Below are 14,739 nucleotides of genomic sequence, written 5' to 3' on the forward strand. Positions count from 1 at the left end.
AGTATGTCGTGGCACTCAATAGTTAGTGGAAATCGTGAGTATGTGTGTGTGTGTGTGTGTCATTTCGGGCGCAATAGTATGAATTTAAAGTGAATTTGCAAGAAAACTGTCATAACCATAATGTTTATATCAGGAACAGACATAAACTTATAAAAGATTAGACTTAACTTATATAAGTCGAGTTAGTAAGTCTTTTATGGGGCGATGTATATGCTTTTACAACAAGATCCCAGAAAATGTTCAGAACAAAAGTATTACGTTATTCAAAAGACATGTTAAAAAACGTGTGTGTGGTAAAGGTTACTATAACACAAATGACTTTCTTAATGATACCACAGATTTGGAATGGAGCGACCGCCGTCATGCTATTAAATAATAAGTTTAATTGTACAATATTGCTTTACATTTTTTCGATGACAAAAAAGCCCGCTGAGGTTGTTGCGCCCATTCTTCTCAGGTTTGAGGCATTCTCCTTGGAATGGGTGGTAGTTTTTGACTTTCAATAAGTGATGTCACATCCTATTTTTAATAAAAATATTTGAATTTTAATTTGAATTTCTGTTCTGTTACTGTATTGTGACTACAGTGACAATAACATTAATACAACCTACTGCACCCGATTGTCGTGTTCGTCATAGTATGCGACACGATCCACTTAATGAAGTAATGATTTAAGTTCACCGACCTAAGTAATTACTTAACACGGCTAATAACATAATAATTACACGACTAATGAGCGTGCTATGCGCTCCACTGACTCGCGCCGGGTTCGATTCCCGGTCAAATGTAACGACGGGCTATAGCACGATCTGTTATGCTTCGGTGGATCTAAGTCAACTTGTTTTTATCGTGGGGTCACGTGATGGTAGGTATTATATAACAATAACAAAGCATAGATAGTTTGAAGTGCTTGAAGGAAAAGATACATAATGTATTAAATTAGCAACTAGATAAACTTAATTTACATTGTCGTAACTTTAAAATAAGTATATAACCCGGCGAACGTTGTTATGTCATATAAATTAATAATGTAAGTAGGTACCTACCCCGCAATTTGTTGGCAATTGTCATAGTAATAAAATGTCAGTCTAGTCTAAATCAGTCTGGTACTTTGAGCATAATTCGAAATGAAATTTATAATTTAATAGAATTTTACAAAAAAGGGAATCATGAAGACAACTCGATTACATATTTTGCATGTCAATTGACGAAACATATTGAATTAATAATAATATTAATTCATTTCATTCGTTTCATTCGTTTCATTCGTTTCATTCGTTTCATTCATTTCATTCATTTCATTCATTTCATTCATTTCATTCATTTCATTCATTTCATTCATTTCATTCATTTCATTTCATTCAAAATAATATAGGTTCCGGATAAGTATAATCATCAACAAACAAATACTAAAACCTCCGAAAGACGCTGCATGTTACGGTATAAGTATTACTCCGATCGGTTTAGTAGTTTTCGTAGTATAACCGAAAAAAAATGGCTCTCCATTTATTAGTATTGATAAGTAATTATTAAGTATAACCACAGAATAGGGATGGATATACGTAATAGGTATTACGTTTAGAGTATTGTACCGCTAAGGGATGATTGCACTTGGCAACGAACTACATTTAATTACCAAAACATTTTTCTTGTGTCTCTTAAGTAACCTGATTGTTAATGTAATATGAGAAAGCTAAGTCCTGATGAGACTGAAATGACCAATACTAACAAACAGTAATCTACATTCCGCGCAAGATTCCGATTAGCGTCGTACATACCGCCTACTAAATACTACTGACTCATTGAATGAACGGGAAACTTAATTCCGTTCCAATTAGAAACACCACATTGCTGGTAAACAAGTGACCTGATCGAAAATTCGTAAGACCGTCGATGAAATTACGGATAAAAGTTGATTTTTCTGAGAGTTAAACTTATATTATAAGCTTTCATTTTTACAAAAAATAATTATTTTATGTCTACAGAATTACGCGTATCAAAAACAAAAGGTGAAAAAACAGCGCTAATGGCATATCATGCATATTTATTTTTTCTTTACAATAGACATTGCAAAAAAAATCACCAAAATACGTCTAACTTTTACAGCCATGTTAATCATTTAATCTAGATAAAAGTTGAAAAACTTATTAACTGTTAACCAATACTATTTAACCATGACACAGTTTTGTTATTTTTGTAAAGTTATAGTTTAATTTTATTATGTTTGTAATAAATTAAAAACGCTTCTAATTCTGAATTAAAACTATGGCGATCTTGTACGGGAGAAGTAACCTAGCTCCGCTCAATTCCTCAAGGCCGTTGGCTCGGTCCCCGGCCTTAACGTACGATTTTGAAATAACGTGAATGGAACCGCTCGACGGTACACCCTCCCATCTCCTCTTTTGTCTCATCTGGCTCACCAGGTAGAACGTGATCACTTAACATCAAGTGACACTTTAGTTATGTAATCTTAAAAAAAACAGTACATTAGGTACTGTTTTTTTGCAGTGCAGCTTATGTCCACATACCTACCTATCGTTACAATTATTCTTAACAGCATTTTTTAATTTCCCTTCGACATCCAAACGTTGTTACATATTTAGTTTAATAACAATGAGCAAATATTTCGGATAAGTAACACAATTGTTTTAACAAGAGGAAAACTCGAAATTGTTTTAAGTAGGAATACAGTATAAAGAACTTACACATTCGAAATATATAATAATTGTGATAATATTATGAACTTAATCCTAGTAATTATATGGAAGGTAAACTTAAACTACAACTTCCAAAAATGAAAAGATGAACATAATTTAAAAAGAATTATCTACACCTTGGTTGCTGAGGTTCCGAGAACTCATATTTAGTAACAGTGTGTTTATAATTCAACTTATTCTTTAGTACCTACATGTAGAATAAGACAGTAGGTATTAAGTTCTCGTAGTGTCATGTCTTGACAGTATGCGTCGCAAATAGCGCTGTTCCACAGACAAAACAAATTATAATAACATAGCTTTCCATATACTGTAGCTGACACAGTTTCAATGAAGAACAATGTTACAAGTTGGGTATGTAACATCTGTGACTCCAGCTCCCCGTAAACTGGTTGTATTATTGTCGTGTTTTATGAGAGAAACATAAACACGCATTCTCCGCCTTAATTCTTTACTCGCAACACGATTTTTCTTCTGGAATATGGAGGTCACTATTTAGTTAACAGCATAACAACCATAACTTAAACATTAGAAATAACTACAACGTTATAGTAAATAAACAATTCTTTTGCATGCAATTGTATTAAATTTTACAATAAATTACCAGAAAGTGTATCTGAATTATCAATAAATAAATTTAAATCTTTCATTAAACGCAGACTTATGTCGAAGGCTTATTACAGTATTGAAGATTACGTAAACGATATTACTATGTGAAATTCAATGGTATTATACTTGTTATGTTTTATGGATTTTATGGTTCAGCCTTGTATTGTTTAAACATATATATTTTTAAAATATATATGTTTAAACTTTTGTGTAATTAGCATGTATTTGAATTGTATTTTTGGTGACTGACGTTGACGAACTATCTGTTGATTTTATGTCAATAACATATTTTCGAATTTGATTTTGACTTTGAGTAACTATAAGATTCAATATAGTGTAATAATAACAAATCCACTATACTTTCACTACTAATAGCTTTTACTTCACAAGACTCTTGCAGACAACTCGTTTACTAATATGTGATAATATGTGATTGTACCTACTATAATTATGTCTGTCTGTCTATATGGTTATGTTATTATTATTTTACTGCTACTAATAAATACATTACTACCGATTATAGCTCACGTCTCTTACAGCTTTCTATATTCATTAGCAATACAAAATTATTGGCGATCTGAGATTGATATCTTAATCCATTTCCTGGTATTAGCAGTTCAGTAACCGATCTTTTTCTTTTTTTTCTTATATACATGAAAGGACGATTTGGAAATATTAAGTCATTTAAAGAAATGATAGATAAAAGCGGTTGAGTCGAAAGGAGAGGTGTTGGATACGAGTATAGCGATTAAGGCCTTCGATCGATGTGGCACAAAGTGCTTATTAGCGAAACTATCCTATAGGACAACCGCAACCACTGGTGCTACGGATGTCAAGGGGCGGTGGCCACAACCCTATCACGTAAGCTTGTTGCCCGTTTGCCTCCTCTTTTCTTAAAAAGTATTCCTGTAGAGAGTATACAGTATTTTATAATATCATCCCCACCATCTGGATGTGTGGCGGTGGAGGACCGCCACACACATATTACGTGACCTGTACGCTTGTATGTCGCCATATTCCAAAAAGAGTATTGATCATCCAAATCCCTAAAGTAGAGTGGTACTGTGTTGGAACTATAGAAAACGCCTTCCACCTTCGCACGACACGCCACAAGTTAGGATATCATCCTCACCATCTGGATGTGTGGCGGTCCTCCACAGTGCGGTTTTCAAGGAGCTTTCTTCCACGTACTACAAAGCTGTGGAATGAGCTTCCTTGTACGTTGTTTCCGAGACGATACGACATGGGTACCTTCGAAAAATGCGCGTACACCTTCCTTAGTGGCTGGCAACGCTCCTGTGATTTCTCTGTTGTTTGTCCTCCTTTTCTAATTTGTAATTGTAACTGTGTATATACATTAGATCCTTACGCAAAAATCTAGTGCACAGTTACAATTACACGCGTTTTAAACCTATAAAAAGGTATTTTAATTAAATGTGTAACACTCGCGTAAATCAAATAAAATACTAATAATAATAATAATAATAAAACATTTAAATTTATTTATATATAGACTAGCTGACCCAGCAAACGTATTGCCGATATTAAAATCGCGATACAAAAGTAACTGTTGATCGTAGATGGGTGAAAATTTGAAGTTGTATATATTTTTTAATGCTGACTCATAATAAAACAAATTTTAAAAAAATGTCAAAAAATTAAAAAAGAAATTTAGTGTGGACCACTCTTAACATTTAGGGGGATGAAAAATAGATGTTGGCCGATTCTCAGACCTACCCAATATGCACTCAGAATTTAATGAGAGTCGGTCAAGCCGTTTCGGAGGAGTTCAATGTTTAACACCATGACACGTGAATTTTATATATTAGATAATGCCTGAACAATGGCTTTGAATTGGATCTCCATATAATATAATATGATACAACGAACCACTAGGAAAACAAATACCTAATTTTTGTACCTAAGGCCTAAACGGCGCCTAATTTACCAAACATTCCAATAATTAAATCTTGAAATAAAACCTTGTTACAACACTGGACTCCTGTGACAATACGTACTTACTGTCCACCGTTTACAAACAGTATCAGTTATCTAACACCAAACACCACCACGACAGCAGATCACATCCGGCTCGCCTCGCCATTGTTCTACTGAGGTATATATATTTCAGCTGTGGAACAAATAGCCGTTACAAGTACTTTCCATTCTTTTATTTAGTATGTTTAATTAAGAATATCAAAATATTATTCAAACAAAATAAATCTTATAACTACACACATCAAAAAAGTCTAAGCAACATGTATTAATTATAATTTTAGGATGGTTTTTCACATTAAAACGTTGTATTTTATTTTTAAAATAATATTTTAGGGTCCATGTACATGATGTAAAAATAACAGCTGTTGTCTTTATAAGTTCTTTTATTAACAGAAATTAACAATATTGGAATATACTGCAGAAACTAAGGTACATAAGCAACTAAACATTTTTTTAACAAAATGAAATTTCTAAAGAAAATGAATTAATTGTGAAAGAATAGGATAATTTAATACAAAGTATGGCCTCCTCTGCTATTCAGAACTTGTCGGCAACGATTAATTATTCATTGAATTAATGAGACTGTTTTATGTCGCTTCCAATGGAATTGTAGCAAATCCTTCAGCTGTTGGATTGTTGTCACTCCGTCCAAGTCCTTCAAAACACGTCTCTGGAGCATGTCCCATGCGTTCTCGATAGGGTTGAGGTCTGGCGATTGTGTAGGCCAGGGGCAATACCCGGACTCCGTTGCCAAGTATTGACTGGTTCGCCGAGCTGTATGTGAACGTGCATTGTCATGCATTAACGTAAAATCGAAGCCAAAGGTTTGTGCAAATGGATGGACATAAGGTCTGAGAATATCCTCAACGTAATTTTCAGCGTTCATGTTTCAATTTACAAAAACGAGCTCAGTTCGCCTGTTCTTCATAATACCCGCCCACACCATTAATGTTGAGCCGCTGTATGGATGAACTTCCTGAATGCACCCGAGCCTTTCAGTATTTCCGGGCCGACGGTACACTCGCACCCTTCTTATATCAGGCCTAAGCCCGAATCACGACTCATCGGAAATCATAATTTTATTCCATTGCTCCTGGGTCCATGCTCTGCGTTCTCTACACCATTCATTTCGACGAGCGTGATTCCCATGACGTATCGGTGGGCACCTAATTGGGCGTCGAGCTCGTAGGCCGTACTCATGCAGTCGATTTCGCACAGTTTGGGGACTTACATCAACACCACTTGAATTTTGTAGCCTCAAACTTATGTACCGATCTTGCCGAGTGGTTTTACTCCTTTTACGGCCTGAATGCTGTTCAGCGGGTTCCCTTTTATTGTAGCGCTGCCAAACACGACAAATAACACTTCTATGAATGCCAAAATGCCGAGATACCTGAGATTGATTACTTCCCGCTTGCAACATCCCTACAGCTCTTTGCATTTCATTTGCCGTCAAATGACGTCGCTCCATGACGTAAAGAACATCTAACAATTCAATTTTGTCGCTAACTTTATTTAAATGGTTGCTAAAATTATAAAATCAAGACTAAACGTAGCAATAAAAACGCACTTAAATTCAAACAAATTTATTTCTAAACTTTCATTTAATTTTATGAAAAAAACAAAACATAATCGAGCAACGAAGTGTAAGGGAAACAGGTAACAAATATAAAAAAAACATACCGACGAATTGAGAACGTCCTCTTTTTTTAAAGTCGGTTATTAACAATTTTGTTTCTTTTAGCGACTTGAGAGAACAAAATATTATAATAGTGTCAATGACAAAGTATTTTATGGAGCATGCTTCAGTTAGTGCGGTTAATTCATCTATTTGCATGTGAACCCGTGGCTCACGTAAACAAACCAAGGTCCTCTCATCCTCACCAACTTGACAACCAACATCACGTCGTCACGTGACATTGGACCATTATGTTTAGGACTATTGTAATATAGACCTTGTTCGTCACCTTGCTTTGAACAAATCGTAAATGACTTAACACAAAAGCTTAGCATGCATTGGTTTTTTAGCAAGGTAGGCACTGTAGATCTAACTAGTCGTAGTTGCGTTTTAGTCCGACAGTAGGTACTAGGTTTAAATAGGTGAGGTCTTGTATATCGGATGTACAACCTAGACACTGCGTACCGTAGGTATTTAGTATGTGGCGTTAGGAAAAAAATTATGAGTGGGTGTTCAATTAAAAGTGGTTATAGAATAACGGAACCAAATTAAATTAAATCAACTTTAATACTATATTTATGTAGGTTTTTAATGAGTTAAGCACTGCCTAATTGCCTACATTGTATGCACGCCCCCGGTATACCTACCTTACTAGTATCGACCGCTTTCAATAGGTGTCCGATCTTTAGTTTCACATTATTTAAAACCCATATTTTTATGTCATAATTTTACCGATTCTAAGTCTGCGTTTCAATATGTCATGATATTGTTATTTTCAAAAAATCGTGGACCTACACCTTCCTACAAGACGTCAACCCTTTCTCTGGTGTTGCAGGAGAATGTGGACAAAAGTGATCACTTTATATTACGTGACCTGTACGCTTGTATGTCGCCATATTCCAAAAAGAGTATTGATCATCCAAATCCCTAAAGTAGAGTGGTACTGTGATGGAACTATAGAAAACGCCTTCCACCTTCGCACGACACGCCACAAGTTAGGATATCATCCTCACCATCTGGATGTGTGGCGGTCCTCCACAGTGCGGTTTTCAAGGAGCTTTCTCCCACGTACTACAAAGCTGTGGAATGAGCTTCCTTGTGCGATGTTTCCGGGACGATACGACATGGGTACCTTCAAAAAAAGCGCGTACACCTTCCTTCACGGCCGGCAACTCTCTTGTGATTTCTCTGGTGTTGCAAGAAAATGTGGGCGGCGGTGATCACTTAAAACCAGGTGACCCGTACGCTCGTTTGTCCTCCTATTCCATAAAAAAAAAACGCTTATCTGTCACATTCGTACAATTATAATACCTATATTGGTGCAATCTATATAAGTTTTACTAGTGACGCTCGTGTATCTCCTGCCCGTTTATACATGCCTGGTATTGGCACCTACAATGGTAAATAAAACTTAGAAAAAATGGTTCAATTAGTTCAAAAAAGGATGTCCACTTTCACGATTTCCAGTAGTGGGCGTGTCGTGATTTAGGGAATCAAAGACCAAAACGAATCAGACAGCACGTGGAGAGATTGATGTACTATTAGTGTCAAGTGTCAATGTGTGCAATTGGATCGAAATATCAGCATCAAATTAATAAAATACATATCGTGAGTACCCGTCATAATAAATACTATGTTGAGGTTCCGCGATGATAAACGTTTACAAAAAACATACCAGTGCAGTGGGACTAGCATACGATGGTTCCTTCCCATAGTACAACATAATATGACATAACTTACATATACATAGTCCCTTAAATAGTACATAATAACTATGTAAATACTTTTTTTTTAATTTTTGTTTTTAATTTGCATTAACTCTCTCATTTCTTCTCGTTTGCAAATCTCCCTTGCTTGATTCAAGCATCTTTTTAAAGGTTAGTAGAAATCATCTAGTTTTCATCTGATTATAGAACGTATTCAAATAATTATAGCGAATAGCCCTGATCGAATTCGTGTTGAAAAGGTAATTTATAACAAAAATGTAGTATATTTATTGGAGCATCCATTACCGAATTCGGTAAATGTTTATGCAAGTTGGAGTGATGTTGCGTTATATGGCAGTATTGCGTGTAGAACAAGTTTGTCGCGATTTGTGTGTCACTTAGAATGTATGTAATTTACACAACCAGGGATTAAGTACAGTTTAAATATATGTTGATGTTTTACTTATAATATTAGAGGTAATTATCACCGCAAAGAGTTATAATATTTTTATAGGAAAACAGTCAAGTGTTCATTACAATGAAGTGCCGCTCAGTATTCTTGATTCAATCTAAAATTCTATACGGCACTGCAGTTCGCCCGGTATCTACCAATGCGGAGAAGAGATGAGATGAATTTTGATAACCAATCAGATTTCGTTAGTTCCACATCTCGTCTCGGCTTAGCTTGGGTGGAAATGGATCAAGCGGAGAGGAGAGGAGATGTCTCATTTGTCTCCCCGCCCCTCGCACTCCCGAAGCGTTGCTATAAGCACAGCTCACATCTCCTCTCTGCTCAGGGCGGTCACTCCATTCCCAATCTGTGGTATCATTAAGAAAGTCATTTATGTTATAGTAACCTTTACCACACAAACGTTTTTTAACAATTATTTTGAATAACGTGATACTTTTGTTTTGAACATTTTCTGGGATCTTGTTGTAAAAGCATAGGTATACATCGCCCCACAAAAGACTTACTAACTCGACTTAGCCGAATATTAGGCATTATACGTTTATGTCTGTTCCTGGTGTTAAAATTATGGTTATGACAGTTTCTAGTAAATTCACTTGTGTGCCTATGAACATACATTACATTATCAAGAATATATTGAGAAGCAACAGTCAAGATGTTAATTTCTTTGAATTTTGCTCTCAATGATTCTTTAAGACCTAGGTTACAAATAGCGCGAATAGCCCTCTTCTGCAGCACAAATATTGTATTTAATATCGGCAGCGTTGCCCCATAGCAATATACCATAGGACATAATACTATGGAAATAACTAAAGTATACTAGTGGCGCCGTATCTATGTCAGTTAATTGTCTAATCTTTTTAACCGATGCTGCGAACTAAGTCTGTTCGCCAATCCTTCAATATGGGGGCCCCATTGTAATTTGGAATCTCGAGTTATGCCAACAAATATAGCAGATTCCACCTGTTCTATCACCTCTTCGTTTAACATAATACTTGCATCCACATTTTTGACATTTGATACGGTAAATTTAATATATTTAGTTTTCTTGCTATTTAACAATAGGTTATTAGCGCTAAACCAGTATACACAAGCTCCATATTGTTTCAGGAGAACCCTCCAAAGGAAGTCAACTCCTAAGTTAACTAAGATAGAAAGCTTAGATCATTTTAAATACGTCTAGAATCTAGATAGACTGTGACAGCTGTGAAAATGTCGAACTTTTAACATCTATTTTAAGCAATGTACGCACACTAAAACAAAAAGACTGGCGTATCGCAAGTAGTAGCGGTAGCGATAATGCACACTAAAGTAATAAAACTAGACTATTTTCATGCGTCGCAACCTTCCGAAATCGGGAAGTGCAATATGTCACTAGATCAGATACATCAAAATCAGAAGTGCCGTACGGCACACTACGACCTGACCTAGTTCTGACTCTCATTTGGTTTCTAAGATGGTTTATTTTGCTTGGCCTTACAGCTTGTTTCAATAGCTTTCATATACATTCACACAAATCATCAGAATTAGGTGGCTCTATCGACAGATATAAACTATCTAAGATAGAAAGGATTGGAAGTAAATTTAGATGTAAAGAGTTATCGTGGCGCGGAATAGCTGGTCGACCGTCGAGTGAATGCGCGTGCGGTGTGCCATATGCCCAATGACGCGTTTACATATTTGTCTTCACTTTTGCCTAACTGCTCGAGTTTCACAACATCTAGCCAACTGGATATATTCATTCGGATTACCAGTTTCATATTTAGCTGTCATTTATATGCAATTTGAGCAGCGTGTCATTGCTTTTTATAGTTATGTCCCTAGTTCTTTAGATGTCTGTGTCAGTTTACATATTATATGAATGTGATTTAACTATTTAAAAACATACTTGGGTAATATTGCATGAGCTGTTTACCTCTATTTATGAATTTTGTCAATGTTAAGTAATAAGTTAATTTCATAGAGACAGCAAGTAATTTAATTTATCATTAGACATGCCAAACAAAGAGGATATAAATACTTCGTAATAAGAAGCAGGACCGCCTAAGTAAAAATTGAAATTTAGTTTAGTATGAAACGTATAGTGATTTGACATAAGTTTGAAATAGTAGTAATTACAGTATGGTGATTGGCGACGAAGTATAATCCGGCTAAGTTTGAAAGCGAACACTTGCTTAAAATGTAGTGGAAATCGGCTACCTCCGTTTTTCATAAGATTATAGCCGTCATCTGTCATTGACTGCACGTCTCATACAAACGAGTGATTCGCTTTTTTTTGAGATTTTCGCTAGGCTGATCCCAAATAAGTGTAAGTGCGAATGACATTAAAGCTTAAGAATCGATTCCTAAGTCTAAAATGATAATTACACCGAATTTTCAATAAAGTCTACGGATATTGTTAGTTTTACGGTTACGTTTACAAAAATCGTCACCGTTTGGCTCTTAATAGTGATTTTCATCATTATAACACTAGAAATAAAGGATTGCTTGTATCTAATTCTAGTAGGCTTCATATGATACATAATAGCTTTAAGGGTAAATGTATACACTTCTATAATAAAGTCCCAGCCACTGTTCAGGCAATATCTATAAATAAATTTAAATTTTTTATAAAAATATAGCTCTGTCGTAAACCCTATTACTTCACTGCTGAATATCTAAATGATCGGACAGCCTGGGACTAGATTGTGATTATTTTATAGCGATAGAAATGACTGTACAATATTGTATATTTTTATTGAAAAGAGAGCAAAAAAAGAATGCTGGGAGAGTTTCTTTCACCGTTTTTTCTCTCACAGAGCGCCATTTGTTTCCGAAGCGGTAGTAGTATCTAGTAGTTATTAGAAATGACATCAAAAAGAATTCTAAAGGAATCAATTTTGAGAAAATAAATGCCTCTATGCCTTTACTTACAACATTAAAATATTGTAGTAAGTAAAAACACAGTACCTTAGTAGTAGAAAAGTACTCTAATGTACATCTACCAAGAGTTTACAGTCATACTTCTCGCTAGTGACTGCGTAAAAAAAATGTATGGAAAATTAAACAGCGCCTCTAGCGGTCACCTAGAGAACTTATTTCGGTAGTAAAATTCATAAAGTAAAAAAACCTATCGAAATAACATCGGTAGCGAGTAACGTTTTGCTGTGGTTTCTATAGAAAATCGGTACGACGAGTGACTTATGTGACAGACGCTCTCAAGAAATACTGTTTCGATAGAAGTTAATCCAAACACTAGTCAATTGGATTGTGAGAGGTGTTATCTACGAAAGTATTAAATTAAAAATTGATAAATAAATATCAGTATAGTGTCGGGAAAAAGTAATTTAGCATGGAATCCCCAGCATCAAATGAAGACGAAAGGCGTGAGCAAGGCAGTTTCCAAGCTAGTATGCGCATAAGGCATATGCACATGGTAAAGGCACTGCAGGTACTCTATTTCATGTAGATATACTTTATAATGTTAATAGATTACAGCTAGTGCTGTATCCAATATGTCAGTTTTAAGTATAAAGTTATAAAGACAAATAGAGTTTGAAGTTATTTGAAAAATCTTTGGCTTAGGTACCGTTGCAGGCGTCACTAGAACACTATCAAAGTTTATTACCTTTTGATGAATTGTTTTGGAGTGTATAGGGAGTAAGTAAGTACAAATACAATAGCACCAATCTATACACACAGATTCTGTTAGGTATCGTCACTTTTATCTTCTCAATATGGCGTAATGCAAGTACTGATACGTTCCTTACGACGCGTTGAATATTAATAAATATGGCTGTATGGGATCGAACACTTTGCCTATCCTAATAATGGAAACGAAAAACAAAAACCGAGAACAAATTAACGAATGTCAGAAAATTTCCGAGAACTTATATATTATTTATTGCAATAGTAGTAATAAATAAACAATAAAAACACTTAAAAAATGTTACTGAGCAATTTGAAATATTTTTTAAAACCATTAAATTATAACGGTTTAAAAAATTCCTTCAATTGACTTTTGTACTGAGCTTTTCTTCCGTCAGAAAAAAAATTCTGAGTTACCCCCAAGTCGCGCCTAAAGAAGTTTTACTTCAATAAAATTCAAAGATATTTTTTAAATACATAATTTAACCTATCAATATTATATCTATCAATATATAATGTAAAGATTGATATTAAGTACTCTTTATTTATGACTGTATACAATAAATTGACTCTCTCTAATGTCAGATGTACACTACGTGCACTACAAGGTTTGTCTGCGTTTATTCCGAGGTTATGAATTCCTACCTATTGCCCCGGAAAATGTTTTCAAAGAGCGGCACTTCATTAAGAAGAATGAGTAAAGATTTTGAATAATAAACCACCTAAAAAGAACCAAAAAAAATATATTTATTTATGAAACTCGTTCGACTCAAAACATTCGCAATTAGAAAGATCGGCCGAACTAATTGTACGAATAACACTAATGCCTACCAATTTTAAATGGTAAACATAACATTAAGTCTAACACGCGCTCGCCAAAAGGAGACCGTTGATGATTCTACAGTAAATATGCTTTTAGATAGCAAACTGCTTTTCCCCGGAGAAAAGATCATTAGCGGCAACTTTCACTGAGACGTTCGCGGACCGTACACTAATCAATATGGATTGACTATTTTCAATGGTATTTAGAGTTTAAATCGATTATATATTCGTAGATACTTTGTATGCTATATACCTCACTCATTCAACCATTGAGCATTGTGTTTAGCTTGGGTTTCTAGCTTTATAGGCCTTGATACTTTATTGTATCGAGAGACGGTGAGTGGAGGCATACAGTAGAGACATAGGTACTTACAATTTACTAAACAACAATTATAAACAGAGCTAATTAAACTTACTTTTGTCAAAAAAGACGATATTGCTTTTCACTTAATAACAATAATAATATTTAAGCTAACCACTAATGTTATACTAGTTTGCCCCAAACTATGCATAGCATGTGCTACGTGTGCAAGACAACGAAATATTTAATAAAACATCACGTTCGCCCGGTCGCCCGAAAACATTACATTTTTTTAACGCCACAGCTAAAAAGACAAATGTATATCTGGCTCATTTAAAAGATAACAGAGAGTTTATGTTTACAGTTTTCTACTTCTATGATTAAAAGTGTCCGGTTCCAGGTGCACCTTCATACGTACCTACTTATGTGCAGAAGAGTTACGCATTACGCATAGTTTTATAGAGGTTAATTCTATGTTAGACACGTAATTACCAAGGATAGGTGTTTCTTAAGCATCCTTGGTTGTCAGAATTTCGCCACGAAACGTTTAATTGCGTACGTTACGTTTTAACACCGTACGCGTGAGCAGATGAGTAAGCAAGCGGGTATTGCGCAATATAAAACAGATAAGGGTTTGCGTTTTATATTAACCGTCGACGAGCATGGGGTTTAGCTGATAGTAGGTCAACAATACACCAGCAAGCGAAACTATTTTACGGCTCACAAAGAGGGCTGCAGCCGAAAATGTAAAACTGTATCGGAAATGGGATTAATGTATAGCAGTAAGATCCATACTACGGAAAAAAAAATCAACG

General features: G+C 35.1%; 1 protein-coding gene across 1 annotated transcript in view; it reads left to right on the forward strand.

Moving 5' to 3' along the window:
* The window catches only part of LOC126967416 (uncharacterized), a 56,541-nt gene that overhangs the window by 33,611 nt on the left and 8,191 nt on the right, over positions 1 to 14,739 (forward strand). The gene's annotated exons all lie outside the window — the stretch shown is intronic.

Source organism: Leptidea sinapis, chromosome 1, assembly GCF_905404315.1.
Source record: "Leptidea sinapis chromosome 1, ilLepSina1.1, whole genome shotgun sequence".
Lineage (NCBI taxonomy): Eukaryota > Metazoa > Arthropoda > Insecta > Lepidoptera > Pieridae > Leptidea > Leptidea sinapis.